The sequence below is a fragment of the Callithrix jacchus genome, chromosome 4, assembly GCF_049354715.1.
Source record: "Callithrix jacchus isolate 240 chromosome 4, calJac240_pri, whole genome shotgun sequence".
NCBI classification, from domain to species: domain Eukaryota; kingdom Metazoa; phylum Chordata; class Mammalia; order Primates; family Cebidae; genus Callithrix; species Callithrix jacchus.
The window spans coordinates 9,410,472-9,427,334 of record NC_133505.1 but is presented as its reverse complement, the minus strand read 5'-3'; positions in this window follow the sequence as shown (position 1 = coordinate 9,427,334).

Sequence of the window (16,863 nt, the reverse complement as noted above, 5' to 3'; positions counted from 1 at the left end):
ATTAGGCCACCTCTAAGTCCCCTGTGGAGCTACTGCTGTGAATTCTATAAGGTGTTTCAATGGAGAAAAAAGGAGAGGGCTAGACTCAGGAAAACGACATCAGATTTAAGTTTAATCTATATCCTAATGTGAACAAGTAGTAGGAAATCCTGTGTGCAGTGACAAAGCAATGCTTGATCCACGCTTCCCGATAAGCTTTAGTATTCCCAAAGCTTTGCACTTTGGCTTCCTGGACTGGTCACTTTATAAAGGAAATTCCTTCTCCAGTTTATCTTATCCTCAGTATTTTACACCAAGGACTACTCTCAAAGCTCAAAGCATACAATCTGAAATTCTTCGAAGAACTTCTTCCATTCAAGTAGGAAGTCTGAAGTCCTTCCTGCTACAATGGAAGGAGAAAGACGTGCTCTAGAAGCGACTGAATCACCTAAATTAGCATTACATTCCTAGCTACAGAAAACCCACGTCTCTATTCTCTTGACTTCTCTGAGATGGAAGGCTAGCAAAATGTTATTTTGTAATATCCGTTTAGGGCCAGGCGTGGTGGCTCACGCCTGTAATCCCAGCACTTTGGGAGGCCGAGGCGGGTGGATCACGAGGTCAAGAGATCGAGACCATCCTGGTCAACATGGTGAAACCCCGTCTCTACTAAAAATACAAAAAATTAGCTGGGCACGGTGGCACGTGCCTGTAGTCCCAGCTACTCAGGAGGCTGAGGCAGGAGAATCGCCTGAACCCAGGAGGCGGAGGTTGCGGTGAGCCAAGATCGCACCACTGCACTCCAGCCTGGGTAACAAGAGCAAAACTCCGTCTCAAAAAAAAAAAAAAAATTTTTTTTGGCCAGGCGTGGTGTCTCACGCTTTTAATCCCAACATTTTGGGAGACCGAGGTGGGTGGATCGCCTAAGGTCAAGAGTTCAAGACCAGCCTGACCAACATGGTAAAAAGCCATCTCTACTAAAAAACACAAAAAGAAAAAAAATAGCCAGGTATGGTGGTGGGTACTGCTAATCCCAGCTACTTGGGATGCTGAGGCAGGAGAATTGCTTGAACCAGGGAGAAAGAGGTTGCAGTGAGCCAAGATCACGCCACAACACTCTAGCCTGGGTGACAGAGAGAGACTGTCTCAAAAAAAATTGTTTTTTAATGTTTTGTTTTGAAATAATTTTAGATTGCAGAAAAGTTTCAAAAATAAACAGCGTTTCCTTATATCCTTCTAGTTTCTACGATATTAACATCTTACATTACCACAGTACATTTGTCAAAATGGAATAAATTGCAGACTTCATTCAGATTTCTTTAGTTTTAGGATAATATTTTGAAGTCCCAAATATCTGAGTTTACGTAGAGGGGTCAACTCAGCTGTTTCAAACTCTAGAAAACTGAGCTTATGGGATGAACCATATTATTGAATCACAGAATGGTATATAAGGAAAGAATCTTAGAGCCCCTGTAGTGCTGCTTTTAAAAGAAATCCTGTTTTATAAAGGAGGTGAATCAGTCCTTTGAGGAACCTGAAACTATTCAGGGCCAACATAACTTTAGTGTTCTCTGCCCAAACAACTCTGAATAGTGGTGGCTTCAGTTTTGGCTGCCCTTTCCTTGTTGAGAAAGAATCCTTGTAGGCACAAACACATTCATCCAGCATTGAAATGAAAACATCTCTTACATTGCCATGCGCCCAAATATCCCAGTACTCAGTCGTTTCAGTCTACAAAAGGAGGAATTCTGTGGCATCAGAACAGAAAGGTGGAGTTTGTGAAGAGGGTGTGATAAGGTCTATTTCCAACTTTAAACAGTGAAATGAGTCATGCTAAAACTCTCTGGGTTTCCTGGGAGAGGTATTTCATTAGGGCCGTCTATGTGGATATGGGTTAATCCCAGGTACTTGTAAGGTGGTGTGATTCTGCATATCAACACAGCAAGGAGCACAGGAGACACCCTGTTAACATGCATAACCATTAGTCCATCTACAGCTGATGCCTTTGAGTCATCTTATTGGAAATCAGGGCAACCCGAATAAATTTCTCCCTAGCAGTACAGATGGATACCGGGAAACCAAGCAGATGCATTGTAGCTAATCAGGCAGAGGCACAGCAGGGTAACTAGAAGCTAAGATTCACATGCCTTCATGAACCTTAATTAAAGAGCTCAGTGCCTCCTTTTGTTTTATCTGTTGCCAGTGTTTGGTCTCCTATTGTGACAGGTTTGTTTTTTTTTTTTCAAGTAACCATCAATTTGCTGTGATAATCTAATGGGGAGACAGAACAGTCCTATGTAGGTGAAAGAGCAGGGATGATTATGGCTGCCCAGGGGTTAAAGAACCGCTGCTCCTGCAGCTGCAAAGCAAACTTACAAGAGCCAACTAGAAGGAGGCAGGAGAGAGGGCGGGAGGAATCCGGGAGACCGCAGGACTCATCTCGCACCGTCTTCTGCAATCGCCAGTAAAAACCCAAAACCAAACGTCTTTAAGGGAGAGTGAGCTAAATTATTGAGCAGGCTCTTAAGAGCAGGCAAGTGGAAAAGGCATCTGCAGATTTGTGCTTCACGCCCCAGTAATAAATACAGTGTTGAGAGGAGAAATCTGTCCGAGCAAACTCACAGGGATGAACACAGACTCTGCTATCAGTCTCCTCTGACGCGCGAAGATTTGAGGCAAAGGTTGTTGGCTGGGCCCGGCGCACTTCCATGTGAGCTGGGAGGGGTGGCAGGGGTGAGGAGACACCAAGCCCAGAAATTTCTAGGCTTCCTATAGTTGAGGGATAAACACCACAGCAGTTCAAGAGAAGCCAAGGAAAAACGGGTCCCTGTGGAGTATTACAAATATATCTCCACGCAGAATTCCAGCTTTGTAAAATGAAAAAAGAGTTATTTTTTTGTTTGTTTGTTTGAGATGGAGTCTCACTTTCTTGTCCAGGCCAGAGTGCAGTGGTACAATCTCGGCTCACTGCAGCCTCCACCTCCTGGGTTCCATCAATTCTCCTGCCTCAGCCTCCCAGGTAGCTGGGATTACAGGCACACACCACCACACCTGGCTAATTTTTGTATTTTTAATAGAGATGGAGTTTTGCCATGTTGGCTGGTCTTGAACTCCTGACCTCAGGTGATCTGCCTGCCTCAGCCTCCCGAAATGCTAGGATTATAGGTGTGAGCCACCACGCCCAGGCTGAAAAGAGTTTTATAGACGGATGGTGGTGATAGTTGTATAACAGTAGGAACACATGTAATGCCACTTAACTGTACACTTGAAAATTGGTTAACACTGGTCAATTTTATGTCATGTGTATTTTACCACAATTTCTAAAAAGTATCCCCACGCAGGGTCAGGATTAAAAGGGTAAAAGTGTCACTCCTCAGAGCAAGTTCCTTGAGGGCAGGAATACCCGTTTATTTGCCTTTCTCTCTCTAGTTTTTTGGGTAGTCCTGGGCCGATAGTGCTCTGCTCAATAGCAGAGCATAAGCTATCTGCTCTGTTTCTTGGGCTTAGTTTTGTGGATGTTTCGAAATTACACAATCTCATGTGTGTGGCTGGAAGGCTGGAAAGAGGCATTGCATCCTAATAATTTGCATGCCAAGGGAGTTGGGTAGTCTTGGAAAGAGCATTGAATTAGAAACCAGAAGCCCTGAGTTCTATTTGTAGTCCACATTTTACATTCAAAAGTTCATTGGCCAAAACATTTAAAATGCAAAAGTTCATTGGCCAACTGTCTGGCCCAGTTTTCGAGGACATCCTAGTCCTCAAAACCTCATGGGCTAGACAAAGTGCTGGAGGCTGTGTTGTCCCTTTACATCTTCATCATACTTAAATCTAAATCAATTCATATTTGTAGATGACAGCCTCATGCCCCTCCCTCTGTCATCCCCCAAAGCAACGAACTCTAACTGTGTAGATTAGAGAGACCAGAGGTGTCCAGAAATGAAGATACCTAGTTTGAGCAGTGGGCCTAGGTGTGAGATCAGCTCTATTTTAAAATCCAGTAATTCAGTGTGCCAACTGTGGCTGTCGAGAAGAGCTGTGCTCACTCACACATCACTAAGGGTGTGCAATCGCAGCGGTCCAGGCTTAGTGACCTTATTCACTCACCCTGCAGGGCCTGCTTGACTTGCAGTTCTCTGCTCCTTTCCTCTGGCTCTTGGGCCATCTGGCTTCATATTCTGGATCGTGATATTGATCTCAGATCCGCCATATTTTGGTGACCCACTGGACTCATCCCCGCATGCTTCTCTGCAAAACACAATAGATCCAAAATGGTGATAAAAATGAGTCTTGACATGTGTGAGTTGATGCCTGGTGTTTAGTCAATTACAATTAGTAAGTTATTAAGTCAAGCCAGAAATAGAAGCATAGATTGGTTTTCTTGTAATCTCAAATCTCACAAAAGACCAGCAGACAAACTACGAGGAGGATTTTTGCAGCCCACATTTGGAGAAGCATTTTCTTATAAAAGTAATGGGATACCACTTTGGCAGAGTGTGACTTCTGATGAAGAGAGACTGGGGAAGAAGCCATTCCATGGCTCCCTTCTCCTCATTTGCTAATAGATTTTTCTTAAAGTATACCTCTTTCAAAAGGACAAAATGCTTTTTTATTAGCAGCTCAGTTACTTGTGAACCAGAGTATGGGCCTCATAAAAGAAATGACATCACATATGAACGAAGATTGACACCGTTTTAAGTCAAACGGGTTGAAGGCACCTTGATTTCCTTGAAAGTAAATTTTGAAACATATCTTTGCCTGTTCTGGACTTTTTGATCTATATTGCAGATCTGGAATACCGAACGCAAAGCACAAGTGTAGACTGGTCATTTTGACGGGAGTTATCAGTTGGCTGGCCTGGAGACCCCTTGGGTTCTGGGGATCTTCGGCCTACAGCTCATGTGTTAATTTAGATATGTCATGCGGATATTCCTGTACTCCCAAACTATGTCAGATTCGCTTAAGTGCACTTGGGGCATCTGAGTGCAGCATTGTTATACCCCTGTACACACTATCCCGTATGTATCTCTAAAGGGCTGATGGTTTGCTTACTGGGTCTCAGTAGAACACCTTGGAGAAATACACCCCTATATATTCCCATCAGTCCTCCACGGGTATTGATAATACTGGGTGGGATGTGTGTTCATTATCTATTAGTGACTCAGCATTTGAGCCTAAATGAGAGGGAATTTCTTTCCAAGGACGTGTTAGAAAAGTGCTAGAGTTTAAGGAGCTGGTAGAGCCCCTGCATTTTTGGTTTCTTAGCCAAAGACAAAAACTGAAATTTCACTGGTCGGGTGCTGACCATCACCCTGGAAGCTGGGGAAAACTGCACAGAAGGAAGAAGTCATGGTTTATTTCTGACAATATAAATGTAAATGGCAGAGAAGGAAGTTAATAAGTGCGTGACAGGAACAGGTGAACACATCCCACAATCAACTGTCTTACCACCGTATAGCTTAGAGATCACCTTTAAACAAACAGACTTTACCTGCGTGTAGGGTCCCCCTGCTACAGTTCTCCATTTGAAACCCATGTGTGTATTCATCAATCTTCTTTCTAAGTCCTCAGATGATTTTTGGAAAGTTGGTTAGTTTAGTTAGATCGTAGCAACACATACTCCAAACTAGTGAATAATTTTACTGTTCGCTCTTTTAGGCCTCAGGATGCAGTTCGCAGAATTTTAGAAAACCCGGAGATGATGGAATAAGGAACAGGCTGATGAAACGTGTCACATTACTCGGCCGCCTCCACCCCACCAGCATCTCCCGCGTGTACTCTGCGCTTCAGAAGTGTGTGGTGTGACAAGGAATATTAATGTGACCAATGAAATGGAATGACTAGAGTCTGGTGGGGCACAGGCCTCTGGCCGTTCTGGCTCTTCCCACCGCCTATCTCCACCTGACTCTCATGCTTATCTAACCCCTCCCAACCAGTCGCAACCCAGCAACCCAGCCTCTTGGGAAATCAAGACTTTGGAAGCTTATTATGTGACTGTGTCCTCAGGGTTGTGGTCCTTTAGCTTTTCTGTTTCCTGATTGATTGGAAGGCCTTTCCCCACTTATCACCAGAGCTGTGTCACTGCTCCCCCTCCTTTCACAGACAGCTCTGGGATGCATCAGAACCCAACTGTCCTTGTCAGCCTTCCTTTGAACCTTTGCAAGGACAGTGTGGTCCGGAGTTGTTTTAAGAATTCCCTCCATGCATCACTGAAGGGCTCTGGGAAACCCAGGATGGGATTGTTGAGGGGTATGGGCATGATACTTGCCTTGCCCTTACACACGTGGCCTGTGATATTTGTGATGTTGAGATTGTGGGGGTTGCATCTAATGACCTGCTCTAAGTGAATAGACAGGTCATTGTGTGGGACCTTCTCCTTGCAATAACTATGCTCTGTTTCTCTTCCCAGACCTCATCTTGTGAGCAAAATTCCCGTTTCTGAACATCTCCTTTATAAATATCCTGAACTCAATAGTCTCAAGAGTTTCTGGGTATTGGGCTGGGCACAGTGGCTCATCCCTGTAATCCCAGCACTTTCGGAGGCTGAGGTGGCTGGATCACAAGGTCCAGAGTTTGAGACCAGCCTGGCCAATATGGTGAAACTCCGTCTCTACTAAAGATACAAAAATTAGCTGGGCATGCTGGCACATGCCTGTAGGCCCAGCTACTCGAGAGGCTTAGGCAGAATAGCTTGAACCCAGGAGGCAGAGGTTGCAGTAAGCTGAGATTGAGATCGTGCCATTGCATTCAAGCTTGGGTGACAGAGCAAGACTTCGTCTCAAGAAAAAAAAAAAAAAAAAAAAGTTTCTGGGTATTTAACAGAATCTCAAGGGGCCAGACAGTGGATTAATTATTAGAACTGCTTAAGTAGTTAAGGTTATGAATGGAATGAACTGGATGCTTCAGAAGGCAGTGAGTCTCGCCATGGCCAGAGAAGTTAAAGCAGAAATGGGTGAGGGTGCTGTGGAGAAGACAGAAGAGTCTACTGGGCACAGGAGGCACAGGTGGCAGGCAGCCTCTGAGATGGCACCCGTGACCCCACTTCCTCGTATTCAAGCCCATGTGGAATCCTTTCCTCTTAAGTGCGGGTTGCATCTAATGACCTGCTCCAGGTAAGTAGACAGTGATGGAATAGGACGTCTGAGACTAGTTTGCATGAGCACGACTTCTGTTTTGCTCTCATTCTCTCTCTTGTCCTTTCCTTTGCTTACTTGAAGAAGCTGCCAGAGGTGTTCAAACCAGAGGGACTCCATCTAGAGCGAGAGCTAGGACAAGGAGGCTGGGCCCTGCTGGGCTGCATTCCCAGCAAGTCAGGCCTGCCCAGCCTCTAGATGCTCACAGTTAAGGAAACAGATTGATAGTGTTTACCTAACAGACCCAGACTGGGGAGTGTCCTACTATTCTGGTATCTTGAGAACAAAGGCACTCTAATTTTGCTTTAAAGATAATTATATTAATTCTTGCAAAATAGAGTAATTAAGAAAACTAATTCTTTATCACTAACTCATAGCAGACCACATCTCTCCATAATCTTTTTCCATGTATGTAGATACATGAACATTGTACATAGGGTGGATGCGTTCCTCCTCTGACTTTTGAGAATACCCATCTCTGTCTGTGGAATAGCTGTTCTTTCACTACTTTCTTTTTTTTTTTTTTGAGATGGAGTCTTGCTCGGTTGCCCAGGCTGGAGTGCAGTGGTATGATCTCAGCTCACTGCAATCTCTGCCTTCTGGAGAGATTCTCTTGCCTCAGCATCCCAAGTAGCTGAGATTACAGGTGCCACCATGCCCAGCTAATTTTTTCTTTGTAATTTTAGTAGAGAGAGGGTTTCACCTTGTTGGCCAGGCTGGTTTTGAACTGCAGACCTCAAGTGATCCACCCACCTCAGCCTCCCAAAGTGCTAGGATTACATGTGTGAGCCACCACACCTGGCCACTACTTTACTTTCTTAATAAACGTGCTTTTGCTTTGCACTGTGGACTCGCCCTGAATTCCTTCTTGTGCAAGATCCAAGAACCCTCTCTTGGTGTCTAGATCCAGACCACTTTTCTGTAACAAAGCCAGCCATCATATTACAAGCTGCCATTTGGAAAGGCTGTCATGACAAGGAAGAGAGGGAGGCCAAGAGGAACTGAACTCATGGGGAACTGAGACACTCAATCCAACAGCCTAGGAGGAGCTGACTCCTGTCAACAGTCTCTTGAGTGAGCCGGGGGGAGCAATCCTTCCCCAGTCGAGCCTTCAGATGACCACAGCCCCTCTGATCTCACCAGGATTGCAGCCTGTGAGAAACCCTAAAGCGGAGGACCCAGCCAAGCCACACTTAGATTCCTGATCTATTGTGAGATGATAAATGCTGTTTCAAGCCACTAAATTTGGTGGTAATTTGTTATGTAGCAATAGAAAATTAATCCAGCATGTTGAATACCTCTGATATCCCTCCCAGATTTAGGATTTTTATGAGTTTTCAGAGAATATAAAATGATATTGGAAGGTACATTGATGTCCAAACCATTCTTTCTTTCTATTTCTCTTTTCGTCTAAATTCAATAAATAGTTGTGCTTATCTGTTGGGATTCATTTTTCTTTGTATCCAGTCATGTCAGCTAGCTGTAGCCTTACTGTGCTGGCTGGAGAAAGTGAACTCATTCAGGGGAAGATCTTTGAAAACCGGAGGAAGTCCAGCCTGGAAGAGGAGGATACCATCTGGTTGCTAATGCAGTGTGCTTTGCATGTGAAATAAGACTGATCACAGCTCAAATTAGCAATTCCGAGGTGTCATTGATTGCTCTGGGTCTGAGCAGTTCTTTCTAATCTGCCCTATTATTTTCACCTTTAGCACAGGGCCCATCAGTGCCGGTTCTGAACGGTCCCTCCAGTCATCTGTTTGAGGAGCTGTCAGAATTGCTTTCTGCATAGATATATTTGTGACTTAAATGCTCTTGGTTCAATACAAGAATTATAGTGCTTTACTGTGACCTGAGGAAGCCCAGGCAGGTTTTGCCACTGCAGTTCCGAAGATGTATTACACTGCCAGACCAGCCCACTGAGTTAACGTTTTGTATTAAGATTTCTAGTCTTCATTCCGAGAAACAGAGAGGCAAGTGACTTGCTAACGCTTGATGTTGCTGGAAGAAATAAAAGATGTAGTCTGAAATTTAAACGATTTAAATAAAAGAAATATTTCAGCACAGGGAACCAAATTGCCCTTCTTTCCCTACCAGGCACACAGACCGACTTCACAATGCATGAGCAATGGTGTATTTTAAACCGATGAAATGGTCTAGAAGACAGGCCCTAAGGAGTTCAACCGTGTGAAAAAATTGTCTTGTGCTCTCAGCATATCAAGTACCTAGAATACATTAGAACAAGCACCACTGCCTGGTTCTGTTTCTAAATAGTATTCCGACTGTAAATTGTGACTAGCAATTTATCTTAGGAGCTGCTTTGGAGGTGGGGGTGGAGAGAGAACGAGAAAAGTGAGGGGACTGTACGATCCATGGCGGAGTGCAGCTGCCACCTTGAATATCTTGTCCCAGTGTCCTGGGGGGTTTCGGTCACTGAGTGTGTGCTTAGCACAGTGGTTCTTATATTCCACTCACATCCACATTTCCGTCTGCAAAGACTGTCACAAAGTAGTTTATTATATATTACCTGTAACATATCAGAGAAGACACATCCAAGAATGTAGTTGATGAAACAGACACCCAGAGGTTAAATTCTTCCTTTAAAAAATTATGGTAGGCTAGGCGTTGTGGCTCATGCCTGTAATCCCAGCACTTTGGGAGGCCAAGGCGGGTGATCACGAGGTCAGGAGATTGAGACCATCCTGGTCAACCTGGTGAAACCTCATCTCTACTAATAAAAAGAAAAATATAAAAATCAGCTGGGTGTGGTAGTACGTGCCTGTAATCCCAGCTACTCAGGAGCCTGAGGCAAGAGAACTGCTTGAACCCGGGAAGTGGAGGTTGCAGTGAGCCAAGATCACACCACTGCACTCAAGCCTGGCTACACAGCACCACTCCGTCTCAAAAAAAAAAAAAAAGATTGTGGTAAAATGCATATAACATAAAGTTTACTGTGTTGACCATCTTAAGGTGTGCGATTTAGTGATGTTAAGTATGTTTACGGTGTTGCGTCAGCATTAATACTATCTAGTTTCAGAACTTTTCATTATCCCCAAAGGAAACGCACAGCCAGCCATTAAGCAGCCACCCCCACTTCCTTCTAACCCCAGCCCCTGGCAACCACTAATCTGCTTTGTCTCTCTGGATTTGCCTAATTTGGATATCTCATAGAAATAAAATCATGTAATATATGTTCCTTTGCATCTGGCTTCCTTCACTTAGCATAGTATTTTCAAGGTGTCCATGTATCAGAACTTTATTCCTTTCGGTGGCTGTGTATTAGTCCATTGCATGGATATACTGCATTCTCTTTATCCATTCATCAGCTGATATACGCAAGTTAAATGCTTTTAACATTAAGTAATAGCAACATTAATTAAAAGTATTTAGGTATCCATGACCCATCAATATATGGTTGCATTAATAATAATTATCATTGAAAACTCAACTTCAAACACGGAGTCCTTTTCTTAGCCAGTCTGTCACAGGAATGGACTCCTTTTGCCGAAAGCGAGATTTAGGACTCGTCATCGTTTTGAAAATGCTGAGACAGATGGCAAGATACGTACAAGATGAGACTCTCCTGAGTAAATGGATCCACTGGATGCCATCAGATATTTATACTGGTTCCAGCATTGGCAGGCTGGAGTTACTCCGGGGAAAAGTTTGTCCCATTGGCATGGCCGTGGAGAGATTTGGAGGAGGTTCCAGGAGAGAAGTCTGCAAGGTTTCTCTTAGGTATCATGTGTCTGGCCGGTCTGGCTAGCGTTTTATCAATGTTCATGAGTAGTTCTGTTTTGGGCATTCACAGGGTCATCCTCCATCAGAGACATTTCATGGGGTTGGGGTTGGGGGATTCCAGTTTTTCACCACCCCCCTATGACTGCTGCACTGTGGCTGTACTGAGCTTGGGGAACGGGGTGGACTGCGCAGTGGAAGAGCACGTTGGCAGTAAGTCACAGACGGGAAGGCTGGGCTTGCATGGACAGATGAGTCTCTCACTCCTCTTCATGAGGATAACACGAGGCACTCTGGTGCATAGTCAGAAATAACTATGTTTAAAAATGAGCTGACTGGGGAACTTTTGAAGGTGGGTGGGTATCCTATGACAGGAGGGTCTCCTCAGACACATTTTGTTCTGAAGTTTACACAGGTCACGCCAGTTTTAACTGACTACACCTTGTATTTAGAGACTTCTAGACTTGTCTTTCGTACTTCTTAGAATCTGCCAGTTACATCAGAGGAGATGATAACATGCCAGCTTCCTAAACTGGGAAGGTGGGAACATAGGTGCTAGCTATAGCCTGATTCTTTTGTGTGTGTGACTGTGTGTGACAGAGTCTCACTGTGTCGCCCAGGCTGGAGTGCAATGGCCTGATCTCGGCTCACTGCAACCTCTGCCTTCTGGTTTCAAGCAATTCTCCTGCCTCAGCCTCCCGAGTAGCTGGGATTACAGGCACCTGCCACCTTCCCTGGCTAATTTTTTTATTTTTAGTAGAGACGAGGTTTCACCATGTTGGCCAGTCTGGTTTCGAAATCCTGACTTCCCAAAGTGCTGGGATTACAGGTGTGAGCCACTGCGCCCGGCCTCAGAATTCTTAAGCCTTCTATAAATTGTATTTAAAAGTCACACAGATTCCGATTCTGTCACACATTCTTCAGACGGCCTACACAGGTCAAGCAGTTACAGCTCAAATGGACAACCATTGCTTTGCCTTTGGAAAGATCTGCCATGCCCCTGATTGGATCAGTGTGCATTCAGCACAGCATCTGTTGGCATGGCACTTGCTGGGAAGTCTGAATGAGAGATGCTGAATAATAATGCCCTGTGTCTCCCACCGCTGCAGGTCCCCAGATGTGGTCTGTCGCTTCCACTCCAGTTTACGGTATGGAAACTTCTCCCTGGCCCACTACTGCAGTGATTAGGACAAGATCCCAGACTGGCTAGTGTCTGCAAGTGAGCACCGTATGGGGTGAAGCGATTCCCAAACCATGAACGTGATTTATCTCCCCAGGCAGGGTGGTCTTCCACAGCAAGGGTGCAGTGTTTTTCTAGAAGGTTGTTACCACAGTACCTTACTCGTGATAGTCCAACACATGATGAAGTAAATGTACATTATTAAATTCAACTCAAATGCAAAAAAATAAAACCCCAAAATATAATCCGGAACACAGTAGCTACTCAATACATCATCCTTAATTTTGAAAGCACTGGCAAAATCCATGTCTAGGGGCCTAGAATGATTTCCAGGTGGGAAGGATATAAACAAGCAAGGCATATGCCAGGTTTTTAGGCGCAATCTACCAAACACTTGCGTTTTTCTTTAAGACGTGGCCAAAAACGACTTAGTCTGAAGTCATTCCATGATAACCCTCATGCAACAGGGTCTCTGGTAGCCAGGCTGGAATGCAATGGTGCAATCTTGGCTCACCTCTGGGCTGAGACATAGACTTGGAGAGACCCCTCGAGGTGTTTCTAGAGGCCAGCTCTTTGTACAGAAACCTTACATTCGTTCCAGCCTTTCTGCTAAGCGAACATCGTCTATGTTTGAACGTCTTCACCAGCAGGAATCTCACTACCCTCGTATCAAGAAATGAAACATTTGCCTCCTTTGTACTTTATGCACGAGGAACTCACCGACTGCTGTGACTCCTCATAATTTTCAAGCAGATGGATTTTATGATGGGACTGACGGCACTGACTACAAATTGTTGGAGGAAGGATGCCCATATGTCTCCTAGGGCTGCCACAATACAAACTAGGTGGCTTAAAAAGAGTGTGTTCTCTTACAGTTCTGGAATCTAGAAGTCTGAAGTCAAGGTGTCAGCAGGGCCATGCCCCCTTTCTGAAGGCTCTGGGGCAGGATTCTTTCTTGGCTTCTGGTAGACCCTGATGTTCCTTGGCTGGGGGACACATCACGGCAGCCTCTGCCTCCGATGTCATGTGGCATTCTGCCCTCACGAGTCTATGTGTCTGTGTTCCTTCTCCTCCTTGGTCTTATTAGATTAAGGGTCCACGATACTCTGGTATGATCTCATCCTAATTTAATATATATACCCACAACGACACTATTTTCTTTTCTTTTTTTTTTGAAACAGGGTCTCTGGTAGCCAGGATGGAATGCAATGGTGCGATCTTGGCTCACTGCAACCTCTACCTCCCGAGTTCAAGAAATTCTCTGGCCTCAGCCTCCAGAGTAATTGGGATTACATGGGTATATGCCACCATGCCTGGCTAATTTTTGTCTTTTTAATAGAGACAGGGTTTCACCATATTGCCCTACTGGTCCTGAACTCCTGACCTCAAGTGATCCACCTGCCTTGACCTCCCAAAGTGCTGGGATTACAGGCATGAGCCACTGCCAAGCCCGGCCCAATTTTCAAATAATATCATATTTTGAGTTACTCAGGGTTAGAACTTCAATGTGTCTTTCGGGGCAGGCACAGTTCAACCCATAAAAAGCACCTGATCTATTTTTACCTATGTTCAAAAACTGAAACTTAGCCCTGCTGAATCCCCAAAGAGGAGACGTCTCAAGAATTCTTAAGAACTGGGGAGCTGTGAGGTTGTCACCTCATGGTATACCTGGTGATATTTTAGGAGGTTTTGCATGAAGATGCAGCATTGCTGGTGAAATTATCGCTTGCCGAGTGGGGAAGGCTGTTGTTCACTGTCATGATTTATTCCCTGTGAGTTCTTTTTAGATTTTCTTTTGTTCAGCTTGAGTTGCAATGTCGCTGTGCTTCTCAACCCAACTTCATCCTCTGTGTAGCCCCATCAGACAAGCTGATTTCACTGGACTGACTTTTTGTAGTTTTTGTTAATAAACATTTGATAGATTCAATGTGCCTTGGCCAACGGCACACGTCTGGTTTCTGGATTCTGATGCTTTCTTCTGAGAGGGGGCACCCTACTCCCCTCTCTCTTGAGAATCACTGCAATAATTAATACATGCTGCTGGAATTTAGGGTGGTGTGAATTCAGAGATCTTGTTGATGAACCCCCCATATCCCTTTTACTGCCATGTGACAGGTATTCCATCCCACTCCCGAGGACTGGTGCTCCATTACAAGTTTAGTTAAGGTTACCACTTTAGAAGGGAGTGATTGAGGGTGGGAGAGGAAGGAGAGTTGAGGAGAAAATAGGTGGAGAGGGAAGACCACCTTGGTCATCTGGGTATCTGAATGACTCCCGGAGGTACCTAAGGTGAAGGACACTGACCATTTCTACACCTGGATTGCCTGAACTAATTGCCAGGCAGTCCCATTGTGGGGTTCCTGGTCTTTGGGTGAGATGGAAAGAGAAAATCCCAGGTGGAAGTGGCAAGGAGGTCCTGGTAAGTCAGAGGGTCAGAAACAGACATCATTTGCTGTTTTATGTAGAAGCTTTAGGGTAACACTGATGATACTACCTCCACTTTTCTTATATGTGTGATAAAAGTACCACTTCCGGCCGGGTGCGGTGGCTCACGCCTGTAATCCCAGCACTTTGGGAGGCCGAGGCGGGTGGATCACGAGGTGAAGAGATCGAGACCATCCTGGTCAATATGGTGAAACCCCGTCTCTACCAAAAATACAAAAAATTAGCTGGGCATGGTGGCGCATGCCTGTAATCCCAGCTACTCAGGAGGCTGAGGCAGGAGAATTGCCTGAACCCAGGAGGCCGAGGTTGCAGTGAGCCGAGATCGCGCCATTGCACTCCAGCCTGGGTAACAAGAGCGAAACTCCGTCTCAAAAAAAAAAATACCACTTCCAGCTGATTGCAGGCTTATCACTTGTCTACGATCATAAATACTGTCTTTTATTCATGAGGCTAAATGGTTAATTTTTTTTTTTTGAGACAGAGTTTGGTTCTTTTTGCCCAGGCTGGAGCACAATGGAGCAATCTCGGCTCACCGCAACCTCTGCCTCCCAGGTTCAAGCAATTCTTCTGCTTCAGTCTCGGAGTAGCTGGGATTACAGGCATGTACCACCATGCCTGGCTAATTTTTGTAGTTTTAGTAGAGACAGGGTTTCTCCATATTGGTCAGACTGGTCTTGAACTGCCGACCTCAGCCTCCCAAAGTGCTGGGATTACAGGTGTGAGCCACATGCCCAGCCGGTTAATATTTTTATAGCAATTTTGTGAATTAATGAATCAAATCTGTGGTTACTGGTATAATTTCAGTTACCACTGGCAAGGGAAATTTTAAAACAAATAGATTATTACTACCACGGTTGTGCAATTTCACCAACTCCTGGACACGTCTGCTTCCTTTAAGAGGGCTCAGCTCACACAACTCTTGGCTCTATACTTCGAGGCAGTTTACCTGCTGCTTGGAGAGTGACTGTCTCTCTCTCTCAGTGAAGTGAGTCCTTTGCTATGAAAGAGAGTGGGAGAGTGAGACTGGAAGGCTGGGACAGCTGAGGTGGCACATGGATACCTCCTCTTCTCCTTTGGAAATTCCACTTAAAGCCCGAGGAGAAGGCATTGCCCAAACCCTGAGGGTTCCTAGAAGAACAGAGGAAGTTTGCACCCGAAGAATTTGCTGTGTTCTTAACACAATGCGAGGCAGGTTGGGCAGCATGGGCGCCCCAGCACGGCAGAGCCGGCGAAGTCCCCAGATAGATTCAGACCTTTTCCCTTGCACTGCTTGTGGCCAGCAAGATTTAGATAGAACCCATTGGCCTTCTCATCGACTGGAAGAAAGCAGGTTGCTAGCTAGAGCTGTGAAATCAGCACTTACCTGTTGCCTTAAAATAGAATAACTAAATTTGTTAAATTCTCTGAGAATTAATGAAAACAAAATTATTACAATATGATCTCCAGATCAAAAACATATACACATATATTATAAAATAGGAAATGTTCATTATTGAATATTTAAAAAGTGGAGACAAGCTCCCCAAAGAAAAGAAAACTACTTTGAATCTGACCTGCTAGTGATCATGCTTGGCATTTTGACATATTTCATTCATAAGCACATATGGATTCCCAGTTTGGATTGCATTGCTCATGGAGTTTTATAGGATTTTTCCTATAAAATTTCCTATAAAATATTAACAATATTGTTAATATTTTCTTAAGGTGTTCATTATTCCTTTAAAACTGATTTTAACCGAGGCAGGTGGATCATGAGGTCAAGAGATCGAGACCATCCTGGTCAATATGGTGAAACCCCGTCTCTACTAAAAATACAAAAAATTAGCTGGACATGGTGGCGCATGCCTGTAATCCCAGCTACTTGGGAGGCTGAGGCAGGAGAATTGCTTGAACCCGGGAGGCGGAGGTTGTGGTGAGCTGAGATTGCGCCACTGCACTCCAGCCTGAGTAACAAGAGCAAAACTGCGTCTAAAAAAAAAAAAACAACTGATGTTAAATGAGTGCATATTTTATGTAAATGACTGCATACTATGTCATTGCACGGCTGTGACATAATCTATCTAACTAACCTTCTAGCTACTGCACGTTCCGCTCATCTCGTTTCTCACTGTGAGAAATAACACTATAATAAGCTCCTCATACGAAACTGTTAGTGCACACCCTTATCAGATAATTGGTTTGTTGTGGTATTTTCCCTATTTTTGCTCTTTTCTTGATATAGATGCGTTCCCTTAACGGTAGCAATTTTAAGTTGTACTGATGTACTATATTAAGGGAGATCTTATTTAATTTGCTCCCATTCATGAAGCAAATGTATTTTCTATTTTAAAAACACTCCTTAAATTTAAATAATTAGGATGAGCTTGAAAATGGTATATTCAGCCACAAAACACA